Source organism: Dendronephthya gigantea, unplaced genomic scaffold (assembly GCF_004324835.1).
Source record: "Dendronephthya gigantea isolate DGI-Jeju-01 unplaced genomic scaffold, DenGig_1.0 000931F, whole genome shotgun sequence".
In the NCBI taxonomy this organism is placed as follows: Eukaryota; Metazoa; Cnidaria; class Anthozoa; order Malacalcyonacea; family Nephtheidae; genus Dendronephthya; species Dendronephthya gigantea.
The window spans coordinates 1-17,559 of NW_021163941.1; the positions used below are offsets into that span (position 1 = coordinate 1).

Here is a 17,559-nt window from a genome sequence, read left to right on the forward strand (position 1 = left end):
CTTTTATTATTTTCATTCAGACACTGCTCTTATACTTTTTTGTTTCTAAGTCCCCCTTTATATACACACACGTAAGCCACTCGGGCACATGATTCACTAGGTACTCGAACTTGAGAGAGCCCCACTCTTGTTTCGACATTTCAAATTGCATGGATCCAAATTCTCAGTTAACATGTTAGGTTATATTTTTGTCTTCCACCCTTAGTTTATATTTAGTATATATTTAAGTGAGACTGATCACCTCACCCCCTCAGCATTTAGGTTAAGTAAACTGTCCCATCACTTTAGTCATTGTTGAATAGAACTCTGTTCTTATCAGCTTAATATCTGATATGTTAGGCAATGCCTAACTCTATTTAAACTGATTTTTGGCCTTCGGCCCTGGGATTGAAGCTTGCTTCGCCCTGGCCACGGGTTGTCTCGGTATTGCACTACATCCGAGTACGGCCCTCTTCCCCTCAACGGGGAAGAATCAAATCATTTGAATCGAAACAAAAAATTAATATGAATTCAGTAACACTGCATGAAACTCGCTCAGTATATAGTGATTCTATCATATATAGTATCCGATCACTATAGTAGCTATCTATCTATCTATTATACTCAGCCATGCAGCCCTATATATATTATTATTCAATGCAATAACTTAATTGGCATTGTTCTTTCTAAAATTCTGTTTCGGTAGACTTAAACCTCACATCAACTCATGCCACTTTCCATTTTCAGACGAACCGCCGCAGTCGCCGGACTCCTCGATCGATCGGGAAACCAGTTACGAACAGCCACATTGATAACAAACGCCGTACGTACGTATGAATATTATTCACTACTGTAACGCGGCGGCGGTGAACGACCGCGATCGAAACGCTTCGTCGCCACAATTATAAGTCAACGGCGCTGCCACAAAAGCATACTTACCTGACGCGAGAGGCACCTTGATCAACTAGGAGGTCCTCTCAGGATGAGGCCCTTTCATTGCACTTCGACTGGGTTGACTCCTGCGATTACCCCTAATGTGGGTAACTCGAGCGTATAATTTCTGGTAGTGGGGACCTGCGTTCGCGCTCGTCCCCTTCTCCCTTCGTCAACCACATCTTATTCATGATTCAAACAAAAACATCGCAAAACAAATCTAAAACTCAGAAGCGTGCGTCGTGTGAAAGCTAATAACAACTTCATTTTTTAACAACGGTGCCGCCGCCGGGTTGTCACAAGTTATTAGGTGTAACCGAATCTCGGAAAATCGTTTGAAATTCGACACCTATTGATTAGCTCTCGCTACCGATCGACGGATGGCGTGCCGGTACTACATACATATACATGTACTACCACCGCTACCGCAGCGTCGAGAGCTTCGTCACACTATATGTAACAACGTCTCGGATATCAGCACATACCACAGCAGCACAACTCTTGCGAGGCAACACATCGACGTAGATAAATGAATAACCAACTATCTATCGGAACTGATAAAAAACCCGCAAAAACAGCTTCACGATCATCGTTGTTCACCAACTCTCGACAATATAGAATGGCTCGGCGGCGGCAGCAGCAAAGCGTGACCGCGAGGACGTCCCGGCAAGCGTAGGCGGCCCGCCGGCCTCGCATCGAACCCGTTCACGAAATAACGAGCAGCAGCGACATTGCTTGTTGGCTTCCTCGTGCCGGCCAATTCTGCTCACTCGATCGCACACCCGCCACCGGGTCGAGCGGGCTCGCCGATGCGCAATAAAGTCTTGGTGGCGAGCCGAAAACGGGTTATCGCTTCTCGGCCTTTTGGCTAAGATCAAGTGTAGTATCTGTTCTTATCAGCTTAATATCTGATATGTTAGGCAATGCCTAACTCATATATTAAACTGATTTTTGGCCTTCGGCCCTGGGATTGAAGCTTGCTTCGCCCTGGCCACGGGTTGTCTCGGTATTGCACTACATCCGAGTACGGCCCTCTTCCCCTCAACGGGGGAAGAATCAAATCATTTGAATCGAAAAAAAATTAATATGAATTCAGTAACACTGCATGAAAACTCGCTCAGTATATAGTGATTCTATCATATATAGTATCCGATCACTATAGTAGCTATCTATCTATCTATTATACTCAGCCATGCAGCCCTATATTATTATTATTCAATGCAATAACTTAATTGGCATTGTTCTTTCTAAAATTCTGTTTCGGTAGACTTAAACCTCACATCAACTCATGCCACTTTCCATTTTCAGACGAACCGCCGCAGTCGCCGGACTCCTCGATCGATCGGGAAACCAGTTACGAACAGCCACATTGATAACAAACGCCGTACGTACGTATGAATATTATTCACTACTGTAACGCGGCGGCGGTGAACGACCGCGATCGAAACGCTTCGTCGCCACAATTATAAGTCAACGGCGCTGCCACAAAAGCATACTTACCTGACGCGAGAGGCACCTTGATCAACTAGGAGGTCCTCTCAGGATGAGGCCCTTTCATTGCACTTCGACTGGGTTGACTCCTGCGATTACCCCTAATGTGGGTAACTCGAGCGTATAATTTCTGGTAGTGGGGACCTGCGTTCGCGCTCGTCCCCTTCTCCCTTCGTCAACCACATCTTATTCATGATTCAAACAAAAACATCGCAAAACAAATCTAAAACTCAGAAGCGTGCGTCGTGTGAAAGCTAATAACAACTTCATTTTTTAACAACGGTGCCGCCGCCGGGTTGTCACAAGTTATTAGGTGTAACCGAATCTCGGAAAATCGTTTGAAATTCGACACCTATTGATTAGCTCTCGCTACCGATCGACGGATGGCGTGCCGGTACTACATACATATACATGTACTACCACCGCTACCGCAGCGTCGAGAGCTTCGTCACACTATATGTAACAACGTCTCGGATATCAGCACATACCACAGCAGCACAACTCTTGCGAGGCAACACATCGACGTAGATAAATGAATAACCAACTATCTATCGGAACTGATAAAAAACCCGCAAAAAACAGCTTCACGATCATCGTTGTTCACCAACTCTCGACAATATAGAATGGCTCGGCGGCGGCAGCAGCAAAGCGTGACCGCGAGGACGTCCCGGCAAGCGTAGGCGGCCCGCCGGCCTCGCATCGAACCCGTTCACGAAATAACGAGCAGCAGCGACATTGCTTGTTGGCTTCCTCGTGCCGGCCAATTCTGCTCACTCGATCGCACACCCGCCACCGGGTCGAGCGGGCTCGCCGATGCGCAATAAAGTCTTGGTGGCGAGCCGAAAACGGGTTATCGCTTCTCGGCCTTTTGGCTAAGATCAAGTGTAGTATCTGTTCTTATCAGCTTAATATCTGATATGTTAGGCAATGCCTAACTCATATATTAAACTGATTTTTGGCCTTCGGCCCTGGGATTGAAGCTTGCTTCGCCCTGGCCACGGGTTGTCTCGGTATTGCACTACATCCGAGTACGGCCCTCTTCCCCTCAACGGGGGAAGAATCAAATCATTTGAATCGAAACAAAAAATTAATATGAATTCAGTAACACTGCATGAAAACTCGCTCAGTATATAGTGATTCTATCATATATAGTATCCGATCACTATAGTAGCTATCTATCTATCTATTATACTCAGCCATGCAGCCCTATATTATTATTATTCAATGCAATAACTTAATTGGCATTGTTCTTTCTAAAATTCTGTTTCGGTAGACTTAAACCTCACATCAACTCATGCCACTTTCCATTTTCAGACGAACCGCCGCAGTCGCCGGACTCCTCGATCGATCGGGAAACCAGTTACGAACAGCCACATTGATAACAAACGCCGTACGTACGTATGAATATTATTCACTACTGTAACGCGGCGGCGGTGAACGACCGCGATCGAAACGCTTCGTCGCCACAATTATAAGTCAACGGCGCTGCCACAAAAGCATACTTACCTGACGCGAGAGGCACCTTGATCAACTAGGAGGTCCTCTCAGGATGAGGCCCTTTCATTGCACTTCGACTGGGTTGACTCCTGCGATTACCCCTAATGTGGGTAACTCGAGCGTATAATTTCTGGTAGTGGGGACCTGCGTTCGCGCTCGTCCCCTTCTCCCTTCGTCAACCACATCTTATTCATGATTCAAACAAAAACATCGCAAAACAAATCTAAAACTCAGAAGCGTGCGTCGTGTGAAAGCTAATAACAACTTCATTTTTTAACAACGGTGCCGCCGCCGGGTTGTCACAAGTTATTAGGTGTAACCGAATCTCGGAAAATCGTTTGAAATTCGACACCTATTGATTAGCTCTCGCTACCGATCGACGGATGGCGTGCCGGTACTACATACATATACATGTACTACCACCGCTACCGCAGCGTCGAGAGCTTCGTCACACTATATGTAACAACGTCTCGGATATCAGCACATACCACAGCAGCACAACTCTTGCGAGGCAACACATCGACGTAGATAAATGAATAACCAACTATCTATCGGAACTGATAAAAAACCCGCAAAAAACAGCTTCACGATCATCGTTGTTCACCAACTCTCGACAATATAGAATGGCTCGGCGGCGGCAGCAGCAAAGCGTGACCGCGAGGACGTCCCGGCAAGCGTAGGCGGCCCGCCGGCCTCGCATCGAACCCGTTCACGAAATAACGAGCAGCAGCGACATTGCTTGTTGGCTTCCTCGTGCCGGCCAATTCTGCTCACTCGATCGCACACCCGCCACCGGGTCGAGCGGGCTCGCCGATGCGCAATAAAGTCTTGGTGGCGAGCCGAAAACGGGTTATCGCTTCTCGGCCTTTTGGCTAAGATCAAGTGTAGTATCTGTTCTTATCAGCTTAATATCTGATATGTTAGGCAATGCCTAACTCATATATTAAACTGATTTTTGGCCTTCGGCCCTGGGATTGAAGCTTTGCTTCGCCTGGCCACGGGTTGTCTCGGTTATTGCACTACATCCGAGTACGGCCCTCTTCCCCTCAACGGGGGAAGAATCAAATCATTTGAATCGAAACAAAAAATTAATATGAATTCAGTAACACTGCATGAAAACTCGCTCAGTATATAGTGATTCTATCATATATAGTATCCGATCACTATAGTAGCTATCTATCTATCTATTATACTCAGCCATGCAGCCCTATATATATTATTATTCAATGCAATAACTTAATTGGCATTGTTCTTTCTAAAATTCTGTTTCGGTAGACTTAAACCTCACATCAACTCATGCCACTTTCCATTTTCAGACGAACCGCCGCAGTCGCCGGACTCCTCGATCGATCGGGAAACCAGTTACGAACAGCCACATTGATAACAAACGCCGTACGTACGTATGAATATTATTCACTACTGTAACGCGGCGGCGGTGAACGACCGCGATCGAAACGCTTCGTCGCCACAATTATAAGTCAACGGCGCTGCCACAAAAGCATACTTACCTGACGCGAGAGGCACCTTGATCAACTAGGAGGTCCTCTCAGGATGAGGCCCTTTCATTGCACTTCGACTGGGTTGACTCCTGCGATTACCCCTAATGTGGGTAACTCGAGCGTATAATTTCTGGTAGTGGGGACCTGCGTTCGCGCTCGTCCCCTTCTCCCTTCGTCAACCACATCTTATTCATGATTCAAACAAAAACATCGCAAAACAAATCTAAAACTCAGAAGCGTGCGTCGTGTGAAAGCTAATAACAACTTCATTTTTTAACAACGGTGCCGCCGCCGGGTTGTCACAAGTTATTAGGTGTAACCGAATCTCGGAAAATCGTTTGAAATTCGACACCTATTGATTAGCTCTCGCTACCGATCGACGGATGGCGTGCCGGTACTACATACATATACATGTACTACCACCGCTACCGCAGCGTCGAGAGCTTCGTCACACTATATGTAACAACGTCTCGGATATCAGCACATACCACAGCAGCACAACTCTTGCGAGGCAACACATCGACGTAGATAAATGAATAACCAACTATCTATCGGAACTGATAAAAAACCCGCAAAAAACAGCTTCACGATCATCGTTGTTCACCAACTCTCGACAATATAGAATGGCTCGGCGGCGGCAGCAGCAAAGCGTGACCGCGAGGACGTCCCGGCAAGCGTAGGCGGCCCGCCGGCCTCGCATCGAACCCGTTCACGAAATAACGAGCAGCAGCGACATTGCTTGTTGGCTTCCTCGTGCCGGCCAATTCTGCTCACTCGATCGCACACCCGCCACCGGGTCGAGCGGGCTCGCCGATGCGCAATAAAGTCTTGGTGGCGAGCCGAAAACGGGTTATCGCTTCTCGGCCTTTTGGCTAAGATCAAGTGTAGTATCTGTTCTTATCAGCTTAATATCTGATATGTTAGGCAATGCCTAACTCATATATTAAACTGATTTTTGGCCTTCGGCCCTGGGATTGAAGCTTGCTTCGCCCTGGCCACGGGTTGTCTCGGTATTGCACTACATCCGAGTACGGCCCTCTTCCCCTCAACGGGGGAAGAATCAAATCATTTGAATCGAAACAAAAAATTAATATGAATTCAGTAACACTGCATGAAAACTCGCTCAGTATATAGTGATTCTATCATATATAGTATCCGATCACTATAGTAGCTATCTATCTATCTATTATACTCAGCCATGCAGCCCTATATATATTATTATTCAATGCAATAACTTAATTGGCATTGTTCTTTCTAAAATTCTGTTTCGGTAGACTTAAACCTCACATCAACTCATGCCACTTTCCATTTTCAGACGAACCGCCGCAGTCGCCGGACTCCTCGATCGATCGGGAAACCAGTTACGAACAGCCACATTGATAACAAACGCCGTACGTACGTATGAATATTATTCACTACTGTAACGCGGCGGCGGTGAACGACCGCGATCGAAACGCTTCGTCGCCACAATTATAAGTCAACGGCGCTGCCACAAAAGCATACTTACCTGACGCGAGAGGCACCTTGATCAACTAGGAGGTCCTCTCAGGATGAGGCCCTTTCATTGCACTTCGACTGGGTTGACTCCTGCGATTACCCCTAATGTGGGTAACTCGAGCGTATAATTTCTGGTAGTGGGGACCTGCGTTCGCGCTCGTCCCCTTCTCCCTTCGTCAACCACATCTTATTCATGATTCAAACAAAAACATCGCAAAACAAATCTAAAACTCAGAAGCGTGCGTCGTGTGAAAGCTAATAACAACTTCATTTTTTAACAACGGTGCCGCCGCCGGGTTGTCACAAGTTATTAGGTGTAACCGAATCTCGGAAAATCGTTTGAAATTCGACACCTATTGATTAGCTCTCGCTACCGATCGACGGATGGCGTGCCGGTACTACATACATATACATGTACTACCACCGCTACCGCAGCGTCGAGAGCTTCGTCACACTATATGTAACAACGTCTCGGATATCAGCACATACCACAGCAGCACAACTCTTGCGAGGCAACACATCGACGTAGATAAATGAATAACCAACTATCTATCGGAACTGATAAAAAACCCGCAAAAAACAGCTTCACGATCATCGTTGTTCACCAACTCTCGACAATATAGAATGGCTCGGCGGCGGCAGCAGCAAAGCGTGACCGCGAGGACGTCCCGGCAAGCGTAGGCGGCCCGCCGGCCTCGCATCGAACCCGTTCACGAAATAACGAGCAGCAGCGACATTGCTTGTTGGCTTCCTCGTGCCGGCCAATTCTGCTCACTCGATCGCACACCCGCCACCGGGTCGAGCGGGCTCGCCGATGCGCAATAAAGTCTTGGTGGCGAGCCGAAAACGGGTTATCGCTTCTCGGCCTTTTGGCTAAGATCAAGTGTAGTATCTGTTCTTATCAGCTTAATATCTGATATGTTAGGCAATGCCTAACTCATATATTAAACTGATTTTTGGCCTTCGGCCCTGGGATTGAAGCTTGCTTCGCCCTGGCCACGGGTTGTCTCGGTATTGCACTACATCCGAGTACGGCCCTCTTCCCCTCAACGGGGGAAGAATCAAATCATTTGAATCAAAAAAATTAATATGAATTCAGTAACACTGCATGAAAACTCGCTCAGTATATAGTGATTCTATCATATATAGTATCCGATCACTATAGTAGCTATCTATCTATCTATTATACTCAGCCATGCAGCCCTATATATTATTATTCAATGCAATAACTTAATTGGCATTGTTCTTTCTAAAATTCTGTTTCGGTAGACTTAAACCTCACATCAACTCATGCCACTTTCCATTTTCAGACGAACCGCCGCAGTCGCCGGACTCCTCGATCGATCGGGAAACCAGTTACGAACAGCCACATTGATAACAAACGCCGTACGTACGTATGAATATTATTCACTACTGTAACGCGGCGGCGGTGAACGACCGCGATCGAAACGCTTCGTCGCCACAATTATAAGTCAACGGCGCTGCCACAAAAGCATACTTACCTGACGCGAGAGGCACCTTGATCAACTAGGAGGTCCTCTCAGGATGAGGCCCTTTCATTGCACTTCGACTGGGTTGACTCCTGCGATTACCCCTAATGTGGGTAACTCGAGCGTATAATTTCTGGTAGTGGGGACCTGCGTTCGCGCTCGTCCCCTTCTCCCTTCGTCAACCACATCTTATTCATGATTCAAACAAAAACATCGCAAAACAAATCTAAAACTCAGAAGCGTGCGTCGTGTGAAAGCTAATAACAACTTCATTTTTTAACAACGGTGCCGCCGCCGGGTTGTCACAAGTTATTAGGTGTAACCGAATCTCGGAAAATCGTTTGAAATTCGACACCTATTGATTAGCTCTCGCTACCGATCGACGGATGGCGTGCCGGTACTACATACATATACATGTACTACCACCGCTACCGCAGCGTCGAGAGCTTCGTCACACTATATGTAACAACGTCTCGGATATCAGCACATACCACAGCAGCACAACTCTTGCGAGGCAACACATCGACGTAGATAAATGAATAACCAACTATCTATCGGAACTGATAAAAAACCCGCAAAAAACAGCTTCACGATCATCGTTGTTCACCAACTCTCGACAATATAGAATGGCTCGGCGGCGGCAGCAGCAAAGCGTGACCGCGAGGACGTCCCGGCAAGCGTAGGCGGCCCGCCGGCCTCGCATCGAACCCGTTCACGAAATAACGAGCAGCAGCGACATTGCTTGTTGGCTTCCTCGTGCCGGCCAATTCTGCTCACTCGATCGCACACCCGCCACCGGGTCGAGCGGGCTCGCCGATGCGCAATAAAGTCTTGGTGGCGAGCCGAAAACGGGTTATCGCTTCTCGGCCTTTTGGCTAAGATCAAGTGTAGTGCTTGTGGTACCACAAGTTACTAGTGTTGATCTTAGGACTCGGAAGTTGCTGATGGTTAAGGTAGCAAAGGAAGTGGAATCTGACAATTTGCAGATGACTCAACTGATGCGCCTAATCTGATAGCAATGGATGACAGAGGGCAACCACGGGCTTTGTGGCGTAAACGAGTTTGCACGTGGCGTATCAAATCTTGGTCCTCAGTGCACTTACGAGGTCAAGTGAATCAGCACTGATCGGTATGGGGTCATTGCATCGCCATATGCCCATGGCAGATCCTAGTAGCCGATTCGATCTCACAAAATGAGATCAAGTGTAGTATCTGTTCTTATCAGCTTAATATCTGATATGTTAGGCAATGCCTAACTCATATATTAAACTGATTTTTGGCCTTCGGCCCTGGGATTGAAGCTTGCTTCGCCCTGGCCACGGGTTGTCTCGGTATTGCACTACATCCGAGTACGGCCCTCTTCCCCTCAACGGGGGAAGAATCAAATCATTTGAATCGAAACAAAAAATTAATATGAATTCAGTAACACTGCATGAAAACTCGCTCAGTATATAGTGATTCTATCATATATAGTATCCGATCACTATAGTAGCTATCTATCTATCTATTATACTCAGCCATGCAGCCCTATATATATTATTATTCAATGCAATAACTTAATTGGCATTGTTCTTTCTAAAATTCTGTTTCGGTAGACTTAAACCTCACATCAACTCATGCCACTTTCCATTTTCAGACGAACCGCCGCAGTCGCCGGACTCCTCGATCGATCGGGAAACCAGTTACGAACAGCCACATTGATAACAAACGCCGTACGTACGTATGAATATTATTCACTACTGTAACGCGGCGGCGGTGAACGACCGCGATCGAAACGCTTCGTCGCCACAATTATAAGTCAACGGCGCTGCCACAAAAGCATACTTACCTGACGCGAGAGGCACCTTGATCAACTAGGAGGTCCTCTCAGGATGAGGCCCTTTCATTGCACTTCGACTGGGTTGACTCCTGCGATTACCCCTAATGTGGGTAACTCGAGCGTATAATTTCTGGTAGTGGGGACCTGCGTTCGCCTCGTCCCCTTCTCCCTTCGTCAACCACATCTTATTCATGATTCAAACAAAAACATCGCAAAACAAATCTAAAACTCAGAAGCGTGCGTCGTGTGAAAGCTAATAACAACTTCATTTTTTAACAACGGTGCCGCCGCCGGGTTGTCACAAGTTATTAGGTGTAACCGAATCTCGGAAAATCGTTTGAAATTCGACACCTATTGATTAGCTCTCGCTACCGATCGACGGATGGCGTGCCGGTACTACATACATATACATGTACTACCACCGCTACCGCAGCGTCGAGAGCTTCGTCACACTATATGTAACAACGTCTCGGATATCAGCACATACCACAGCAGCACAACTCTTGCGAGGCAACACATCGACGTAGATAAATGAATAACCAACTATCTATCGGAACTGATAAAAAACCCGCAAAAAACAGCTTCACGATCATCGTTGTTCACCAACTCTCGACAATATAGAATGGCTCGGCGGCGGCAGCAGCAAAGCGTGACCGCGAGGACGTCCCGGCAAGCGTAGGCGGCCCGCCGGCCTCGCATCGAACCCGTTCACGAAATAACGAGCAGCAGCGACATTGCTTGTTGGCTTCCTCGTGCCGGCCAATTCTGCTCACTCGATCGCACACCCGCCACCGGGTCGAGCGGGCTCGCCGATGCGCAATAAAGTCTTGGTGGCGAGCCGAAAACGGGTTATCGCTTCTCGGCCTTTTGGCTAAGATCAAGTGTAGTATCTGTTCTTATCAGCTTAATATCTGATATGTTAGGCAATGCCTAACTCATATATTAAACTGATTTTTGGCCTTCGGCCCTGGGATTGAAGCTTGCTTCGCCCTGGCCACGGGTTGTCTCGGTATTGCACTACATCCGAGTACGGCCCTCTTCCCCTCAACGGGGGAAGAATCAAATCATTTGAATCGAAACAAAAAATTAATATGAATTCAGTAACACTGCATGAAAACTCGCTCAGTATATAGTGATTCTATCATATATAGTATCCGATCACTATAGTAGCTATCTATCTATCTATTATACTCAGCCATGCAGCCCTATATATATTATTATTCAATGCAATAACTTAATTGGCATTGTTCTTTCTAAAATTCTGTTTCGGTAGACTTAAACCTCACATCAACTCATGCCACTTTCCATTTTCAGACGAACCGCCGCAGTCGCCGGACTCCTCGATCGATCGGGAAACCAGTTACGAACAGCCACATTGATAACAAACGCCGTACGTACGTATGAATATTATTCACTACTGTAACGCGGCGGCGGTGAACGACCGCGATCGAAACGCTTCGTCGCCACAATTATAAGTCAACGGCGCTGCCACAAAAGCATACTTACCTGACGCGAGAGGCACCTTGATCAACTAGGAGGTCCTCTCAGGATGAGGCCCTTTCATTGCACTTCGACTGGGTTGACTCCTGCGATTACCCCTAATGTGGGTAACTCGAGCGTATAATTTCTGGTGGGGACCTGCGTTCGCGCTCGTCCCCTTCTCCCTTCGTCAACCACATCTTATTCATGATTCAAACAAAAACATCGCAAAACAAATCTAAAACTCAGAAGCGTGCGTCGTGTGAAAGCTAATAACAACTTCATTTTTTAACAACGGTGCCGCCGCCGGGTTGTCACAAGTTATTAGGTGTAACCGAATCTCGGAAAATCGTTTGAAATTCGACACCTATTGATTAGCTCTCGCTACCGATCGACGGATGGCGTGCCGGTACTACATACATATACATGTACTACCACCGCTACCGCAGCGTCGAGAGCTTCGTCACACTATATGTAACAACGTCTCGGATATCAGCACATACCACAGCAGCACAACTCTTGCGAGGCAACACATCGACGTAGATAAATGAATAACCAACTATCTATCGGAACTGATAAAAAACCCGCAAAAAACAGCTTCACGATCATCGTTGTTCACCAACTCTCGACAATATATGGCTCGGGCGGCGGCAGCAGCAAAGCGTGACCGCGAGGACGTCCCGGCAAGCGTAGGCGGCCCGCCGGCCTCGCATCGAACCCGTTCACGAAAATAACGAGCAGCAGCGACATTGCTTGTTGGCTTCCTCGTGCCGGCCAATTCTGCTCACTCGATCGCACACCCGCCACCGGGTCGAGCGGGCTCGCCGATGCGCAATAAAGTCTTGGTGGCGAGCCGAAAACGGGTTATCGCTTCTCGCCTTTTGGCTAAGATCAAGTTAGATCTGTTCTTATCAGCTTAATTCTGATATGTTAGGCAATGCCTAACTCATATATTAAACTGATTTTTGGCCTTCGGCCCTGGGATTGAAGCTTGCTTCGCCCTGGCCACGGGTTGTCTCGGTATTGCACTACATCCGAGTACGGCCCTCTTCCCCTCAACGGGGGAAGAATCAAATCATTTGAATCGAAACAAAAAATTAATATGAATTCAGTAACACTGCATGAAAACTCGCTCAGTATATAGTGATTCTATCATATATAGTATCCGATCACTATAGTAGCTATCTATCTATCTATTATACTCAGCCATGCAGCCCTATATATTATTATTCAATGCAATAACTTAATTGGCATTGTTCTTTCTAAAATTCTGTTTCGGTAGACTTAAACCTCACATCAACTCATGCCACTTTCCATTTTCAGACGAACCGCCGCAGTCGCCGGACTCCTCGATCGATCGGGAAACCAGTTACGAACAGCCACATTGATAACAAACGCCGTACGTACGTATGAATATTATTCACTACTGTAACGCGGCGGCGGTGAACGACCGCGATCGAAACGCTTCGTCGCCACAATTATAAGTCAACGGCGCTGCCACAAAAGCATACTTACCTGACGCGAGAGGCACCTTGATCAACTAGGAGGTCCTCTCAGGATGAGGCCCTTTCATTGCACTTCGACTGGGTTGACTCCTGCGATTACCCCTAATGTGGGTAACTCGAGCGTATAATTTCTGGTAGTGGGGACCTGCGTTCGCGCTCGTCCCCTTCTCCCTTCGTCAACCACATCTTATTCATGATTCAAACAAAAACATCGCAAAACAAATCTAAAACTCAGAAGCGTGCGTCGTGTGAAAGCTAATAACAACTTCATTTTTTAACAACGGTGCCGCCGCCGGGTTGTCACAAGTTATTAGGTGTAACCGAATCTCGGAAAATCGTTTGAAATTCGACACCTATTGATTAGCTCTCGCTACCGATCGACGGATGGCGTGCCGGTACTACATACATATACATGTACTACCACCGCTACCGCAGCGTCGAGAGCTTCGTCACACTATATGTAACAACGTCTCGGATATCAGCACATACCACAGCAGCACAACTCTTGCGAGGCAACACATCGACGTAGATAAATGAATAACCAACTATCTATCGGAACTGATAAAAAACCCGCAAAAAACAGCTTCACGATCATCGTTGTTCACCAACTCTCGACAATATAGAATGGCTCGGCGGCGGCAGCAGCAAAGCGTGACCGCGAGGACGTCCCGGCAAGCGTAGGCGGCCCGCCGGCCTCGCATCGAACCCGTTCACGAAATAACGAGCAGCAGCGACATTGCTTGTTGGCTTCCTCGTGCCGGCCAATTCTGCTCACTCGATCGCACACCCGCCACCGGGTCGAGCGGGCTCGCCGATGCGCAATAAAGTCTTGGTGGCGAGCCGAAAACGGGTTATCGCTTCTCGGCCTTTTGGCTAAGATCAAGTGTAGTATCTGTTCTTATCAGCTTAATATCTGATATGTTAGGCAATGCCTAACTCATATATTAAACTGATTTTTGGCCTTCGGCCCTGGGATTGAAGCTTGCTTCGCCCTGGCCACGGGTTGTCTCGGTATTGCACTACATCCGAGTACGGCCCTCTTCCCCTCAACGGGGGAAGAATCAAATCATTTGAATCGAAACAAAAAATTAATATGAATTCAGTAACACTGCATGAAAACTCGCTCAGTATATAGTGATTCTATCATATATAGTATCCGATCACTATAGTAGCTATCTATCTATCTATTATACTCAGCCATGCAGCCCTATATATATTATTATTCAATGCAATAACTTAATTGGCATTGTTCTTTCTAAAATTCTGTTTCGGTAGACTTAAACCTCACATCAACTCATGCCACTTTCCATTTTCAGACGAACCGCCGCAGTCGCCGGACTCCTCGATCGATCGGGAAACCAGTTACGAACAGCCACATTGATAACAAACGCCGTACGTACGTATGAATATTATTCACTACTGTAACGCGGCGGCGGTGAACGACCGCGATCGAAACGCTTCGTCGCCACAATTATAAGTCAACGGCGCTGCCACAAAAGCATACTTACCTGACGCGAGAGGCACCTTGATCAACTAGGAGGTCCTCTCAGGATGAGGCCCTTTCATTGCACTTCGACTGGGTTGACTCCTGCGATTACCCCTAATGTGGGTAACTCGAGCGTATAATTTCTGGTAGTGGGGACCTGCGTTCGCGCTCGTCCCCTTCTCCCTTCGTCAACCACATCTTATTCATGATTCAAACAAAAACATCGCAAAACAAATCTAAAACTCAGAAGCGTGCGTCGTGTGAAAGCTAATAACAACTTCATTTTTTAACAACGGTGCCGCCGCCGGGTTGTCACAAGTTATTAGGTGTAACCGAATCTCGGAAAATCGTTTGAAATTCGACACCTATTGATTAGCTCTCGCTACCGATCGACGGATGGCGTGCCGGTACTACATACATATACATGTACTACCACCGCTACCGCAGCGTCGAGAGCTTCGTCACACTATATGTAACAACGTCTCGGATATCAGCACATACCACAGCAGCACAACTCTTGCGAGGCAACACATCGACGTAGATAAATGAATAACCAACTATCTATCGGAACTGATAAAAAACCCGCAAAAAACAGCTTCACGATCATCGTTGTTCACCAACTCTCGACAATATAGAATGGCTCGGCGGCGGCAGCAGCAAAGCGTGACCGCGAGGACGTCCCGGCAAGCGTAGGCGGCCCGCCGGCCTCGCATCGAACCCGTTCACGAAATAACGAGCAGCAGCGACATTGCTTGTTGGCTTCCTCGTGCCGGCCAATTCTGCTCACTCGATCGCACACCCGCCACCGGGTCGAGCGGGCTCGCCGATGCGCAATAAAGTCTTGGTGGCGAGCCGAAAACGGGTTATCGCTTCTCGGCCTTTTGGCTAAGATCAAGTGTAGTATCTGTTCTTATCAGCTTAATATCTGATATGTTAGGCAATGCCTAACTCATATATTAAACTGATTTTTGGCCTTCGGCCCTGGGATTGAAGCTTGCTTCGCCCTGGCCACGGGTTGTCTCGGTATTGCACTACATCCGAGTACGGCCCTCTTCCCCTCAACGGGGGAAGAATCAAATCATTTGAATCGAAACAAAAAATTAATATGAATTCAGTAACACTGCATGAAAACTCGCTCAGTATATAGTGATTCTATCATATATAGTATCCGATCACTATAGTAGCTATCTATCTATCTATTATACTCAGCCATGCAGCCCTATATATATTATTATTCAATGCAATAACTTAATTGGCATTGTTCTTTCTAAAATTCTGTTTCGGTAGACTTAAACCTCACATCAACTCATGCCACTTTCCATTTTCAGACGAACCGCCGCAGTCGCCGGACTCCTCGATCGATCGGGAAACCAGTTACGAACAGCCACATTGATAACAAACGCCGTACGTACGTATGAATATTATTCACTACTGTAACGCGGCGGCGGTGAACGACCGCGATCGAAACGCTTCGTCGCCACAATTATAAGTCAACGGCGCTGCCACAAAAGCATACTTACCTGACGCGAGAGGCACCTTGATCAACTAGGAGGTCCTCTCAGGATGAGGCCCTTTCATTGCACTTCGACTGGGTTGACTCCTGCGATTACCCCTAATGTGGGTAACTCGAGCGTATAATTTCTGGTAGTGGGGACCTGCGTTCGCGCTCGTCCCCTTCTCCCTTCGTCAACCACATCTTATTCATGATTCAAACAAAAACATCGCAAAACAAATCTAAAACTCAGAAGCGTGCGTCGTGTGAAAGCTAATAACAACTTCATTTTTTAACAACGGTGCCGCCGCCGGGTTGTCACAAGTTATTAGGTGTAACCGAATCTCGGAAAATCGTTTGAAATTCGACACCTATTGATTAGCTCTCGCTACCGATCGACGGATGGCGTGCCGGTACTACATACATATACATGTACTACCACCGCTACCGCAGCGTCGAGAGCTTCGTCACACTATATGTAACAACGTCTCGGATATCAGCACATACCACAGCAGCACAACTCTTGCGAGGCAACACATCGACGTAGATAAATGAATAACCAACTATCTATCGGAACTGATAAAAAACCCGCAAAAAACAGCTTCACGATCATCGTTGTTCACCAACTCTCGACAATATAGAATGGCTCGGCGGCGGCAGCAGCAAAGCGTGACCGCGAGGACGTCCCGGCAAGCGTAGGCGGCCCGCCGGCCTCGCATCGAACCCGTTCACGAAATAACGAGCAGCAGCGACATTGCTTGTTGGCTTCCTCGTGCCGGCCAATTCTGCTCACTCGATCGCACACCCGCCACCGGGTCGAGCGGGCTCGCCGATGCGCAATAAAGTCTTGGTGGCGAGCCGAAAACGGGTTATCGCTTCTCGGCCTTTTGGCTAAGATCAAGTGTAGTATCTGTTCTTATCAGCTTAATATCTGATATGTTAGGCAATGCCTAACTCATATATTAAACTGATTTTTGGCCTTCGGCCCTGGGATTGAAGCTTGCTTCGCCCTGGCCACGGGTTGTCTCGGTATTGCACTACATCCGAGTACGGCCCTCTTCCCCTCAACGGGGGAAGAATCAAATCATTTGAATCGAAACAAAAAATTAATATGAATTCAGTAACACTGCATGAAAACTCGCTCAGTATATAGTGATTCTATCATATAGTATCCGATCACTATAGTAGCTATCTATCTATCTATTATACTCAGCCATGCAGCCCTATATATATTATTATTCAATGCAATAACTTAATTGGCATTGTTCTTTCTAAAATTCTGTTTCGGTAGACTTAAACCTCACATCAACTCATGCCACTTTCCATTTTCAGACGAACCGCCGCAGTCGCCGGACTCCTCGATCGATCGGGAAACCAGTTACGAACAGCCAC

The 17,559-nt window shown here is 47.1% G+C and overlaps 22 non-coding genes and 1 pseudogene across 22 annotated transcripts; all 23 read left to right on the plus strand.

Moving 5' to 3' along the window:
* Positions 1-278: 278 nt before the first annotated feature.
* Positions 279-457, plus strand: LOC114544764 (annotated as a pseudogene).
* A 453-nt stretch (positions 458-910) lies between these two features.
* Positions 911-1,074, plus strand: LOC114544744. Its single transcript, XR_003690542.1, has one exon. It is a non-coding gene; the product is annotated as a U1 spliceosomal RNA (small nuclear RNA).
* A 686-nt stretch (positions 1,075-1,760) lies between these two features.
* On the plus strand, positions 1,761-1,952 carry LOC114544751. The gene has a single exon (XR_003690549.1). It is a non-coding gene; the product is annotated as a U2 spliceosomal RNA (small nuclear RNA).
* A 452-nt stretch (positions 1,953-2,404) lies between these two features.
* On the plus strand, positions 2,405-2,568 carry LOC114544755. The gene has a single exon (XR_003690553.1). It is a non-coding gene; the product is annotated as a U1 spliceosomal RNA (small nuclear RNA).
* Positions 2,569-3,255: 687 nt separating this feature from the next.
* Positions 3,256-3,447, plus strand: LOC114544752. Its single transcript, XR_003690550.1, has one exon. It is a non-coding gene; the product is annotated as a U2 spliceosomal RNA (small nuclear RNA).
* Positions 3,448-3,901: 454 nt separating this feature from the next.
* On the plus strand, positions 3,902-4,065 carry LOC114544765. The gene has a single exon (XR_003690561.1). It is a non-coding gene; the product is annotated as a U1 spliceosomal RNA (small nuclear RNA).
* Positions 4,066-4,752: 687 nt separating this feature from the next.
* LOC114544761 lies at positions 4,753-4,945 on the plus strand. Its single transcript, XR_003690558.1, has one exon. It is a non-coding gene; the product is annotated as a U2 spliceosomal RNA (small nuclear RNA).
* Positions 4,946-5,400: 455 nt separating this feature from the next.
* Positions 5,401-5,564, plus strand: LOC114544766. The gene has a single exon (XR_003690562.1). It is a non-coding gene; the product is annotated as a U1 spliceosomal RNA (small nuclear RNA).
* Positions 5,565-6,251: 687 nt separating this feature from the next.
* On the plus strand, positions 6,252-6,443 carry LOC114544753. The gene has a single exon (XR_003690551.1). It is a non-coding gene; the product is annotated as a U2 spliceosomal RNA (small nuclear RNA).
* Positions 6,444-6,898: 455 nt separating this feature from the next.
* LOC114544767 lies at positions 6,899-7,062 on the plus strand. Its single transcript, XR_003690563.1, has one exon. It is a non-coding gene; the product is annotated as a U1 spliceosomal RNA (small nuclear RNA).
* Positions 7,063-7,749: 687 nt separating this feature from the next.
* LOC114544754 lies at positions 7,750-7,941 on the plus strand. The gene has a single exon (XR_003690552.1). It is a non-coding gene; the product is annotated as a U2 spliceosomal RNA (small nuclear RNA).
* Positions 7,942-8,390: 449 nt separating this feature from the next.
* On the plus strand, positions 8,391-8,554 carry LOC114544745. The gene has a single exon (XR_003690543.1). It is a non-coding gene; the product is annotated as a U1 spliceosomal RNA (small nuclear RNA).
* A 1,010-nt stretch (positions 8,555-9,564) lies between these two features.
* On the plus strand, positions 9,565-9,751 carry LOC114544762. The gene has a single exon (XR_003690559.1). It is a non-coding gene; the product is annotated as a U2 spliceosomal RNA (small nuclear RNA).
* Positions 9,752-10,206: 455 nt separating this feature from the next.
* LOC114544750 lies at positions 10,207-10,370 on the plus strand. The gene has a single exon (XR_003690548.1). It is a non-coding gene; the product is annotated as a U1 spliceosomal RNA (small nuclear RNA).
* A 686-nt stretch (positions 10,371-11,056) lies between these two features.
* On the plus strand, positions 11,057-11,248 carry LOC114544756. Its single transcript, XR_003690554.1, has one exon. It is a non-coding gene; the product is annotated as a U2 spliceosomal RNA (small nuclear RNA).
* A 455-nt stretch (positions 11,249-11,703) lies between these two features.
* On the plus strand, positions 11,704-11,864 carry LOC114544749. Its single transcript, XR_003690547.1, has one exon. It is a non-coding gene; the product is annotated as a U1 spliceosomal RNA (small nuclear RNA).
* A 686-nt stretch (positions 11,865-12,550) lies between these two features.
* Positions 12,551-12,738, plus strand: LOC114544763. The gene has a single exon (XR_003690560.1). It is a non-coding gene; the product is annotated as a U2 spliceosomal RNA (small nuclear RNA).
* A 453-nt stretch (positions 12,739-13,191) lies between these two features.
* On the plus strand, positions 13,192-13,355 carry LOC114544746. The gene has a single exon (XR_003690544.1). It is a non-coding gene; the product is annotated as a U1 spliceosomal RNA (small nuclear RNA).
* Positions 13,356-14,042: 687 nt separating this feature from the next.
* Positions 14,043-14,234, plus strand: LOC114544757. The gene has a single exon (XR_003690555.1). It is a non-coding gene; the product is annotated as a U2 spliceosomal RNA (small nuclear RNA).
* Positions 14,235-14,689: 455 nt separating this feature from the next.
* LOC114544747 lies at positions 14,690-14,853 on the plus strand. The gene has a single exon (XR_003690545.1). It is a non-coding gene; the product is annotated as a U1 spliceosomal RNA (small nuclear RNA).
* A 687-nt stretch (positions 14,854-15,540) lies between these two features.
* On the plus strand, positions 15,541-15,732 carry LOC114544758. The gene has a single exon (XR_003690556.1). It is a non-coding gene; the product is annotated as a U2 spliceosomal RNA (small nuclear RNA).
* A 455-nt stretch (positions 15,733-16,187) lies between these two features.
* On the plus strand, positions 16,188-16,351 carry LOC114544748. Its single transcript, XR_003690546.1, has one exon. It is a non-coding gene; the product is annotated as a U1 spliceosomal RNA (small nuclear RNA).
* A 687-nt stretch (positions 16,352-17,038) lies between these two features.
* On the plus strand, positions 17,039-17,230 carry LOC114544760. The gene has a single exon (XR_003690557.1). It is a non-coding gene; the product is annotated as a U2 spliceosomal RNA (small nuclear RNA).
* The last annotated feature ends 329 nt before the right edge of the window (positions 17,231-17,559 follow it).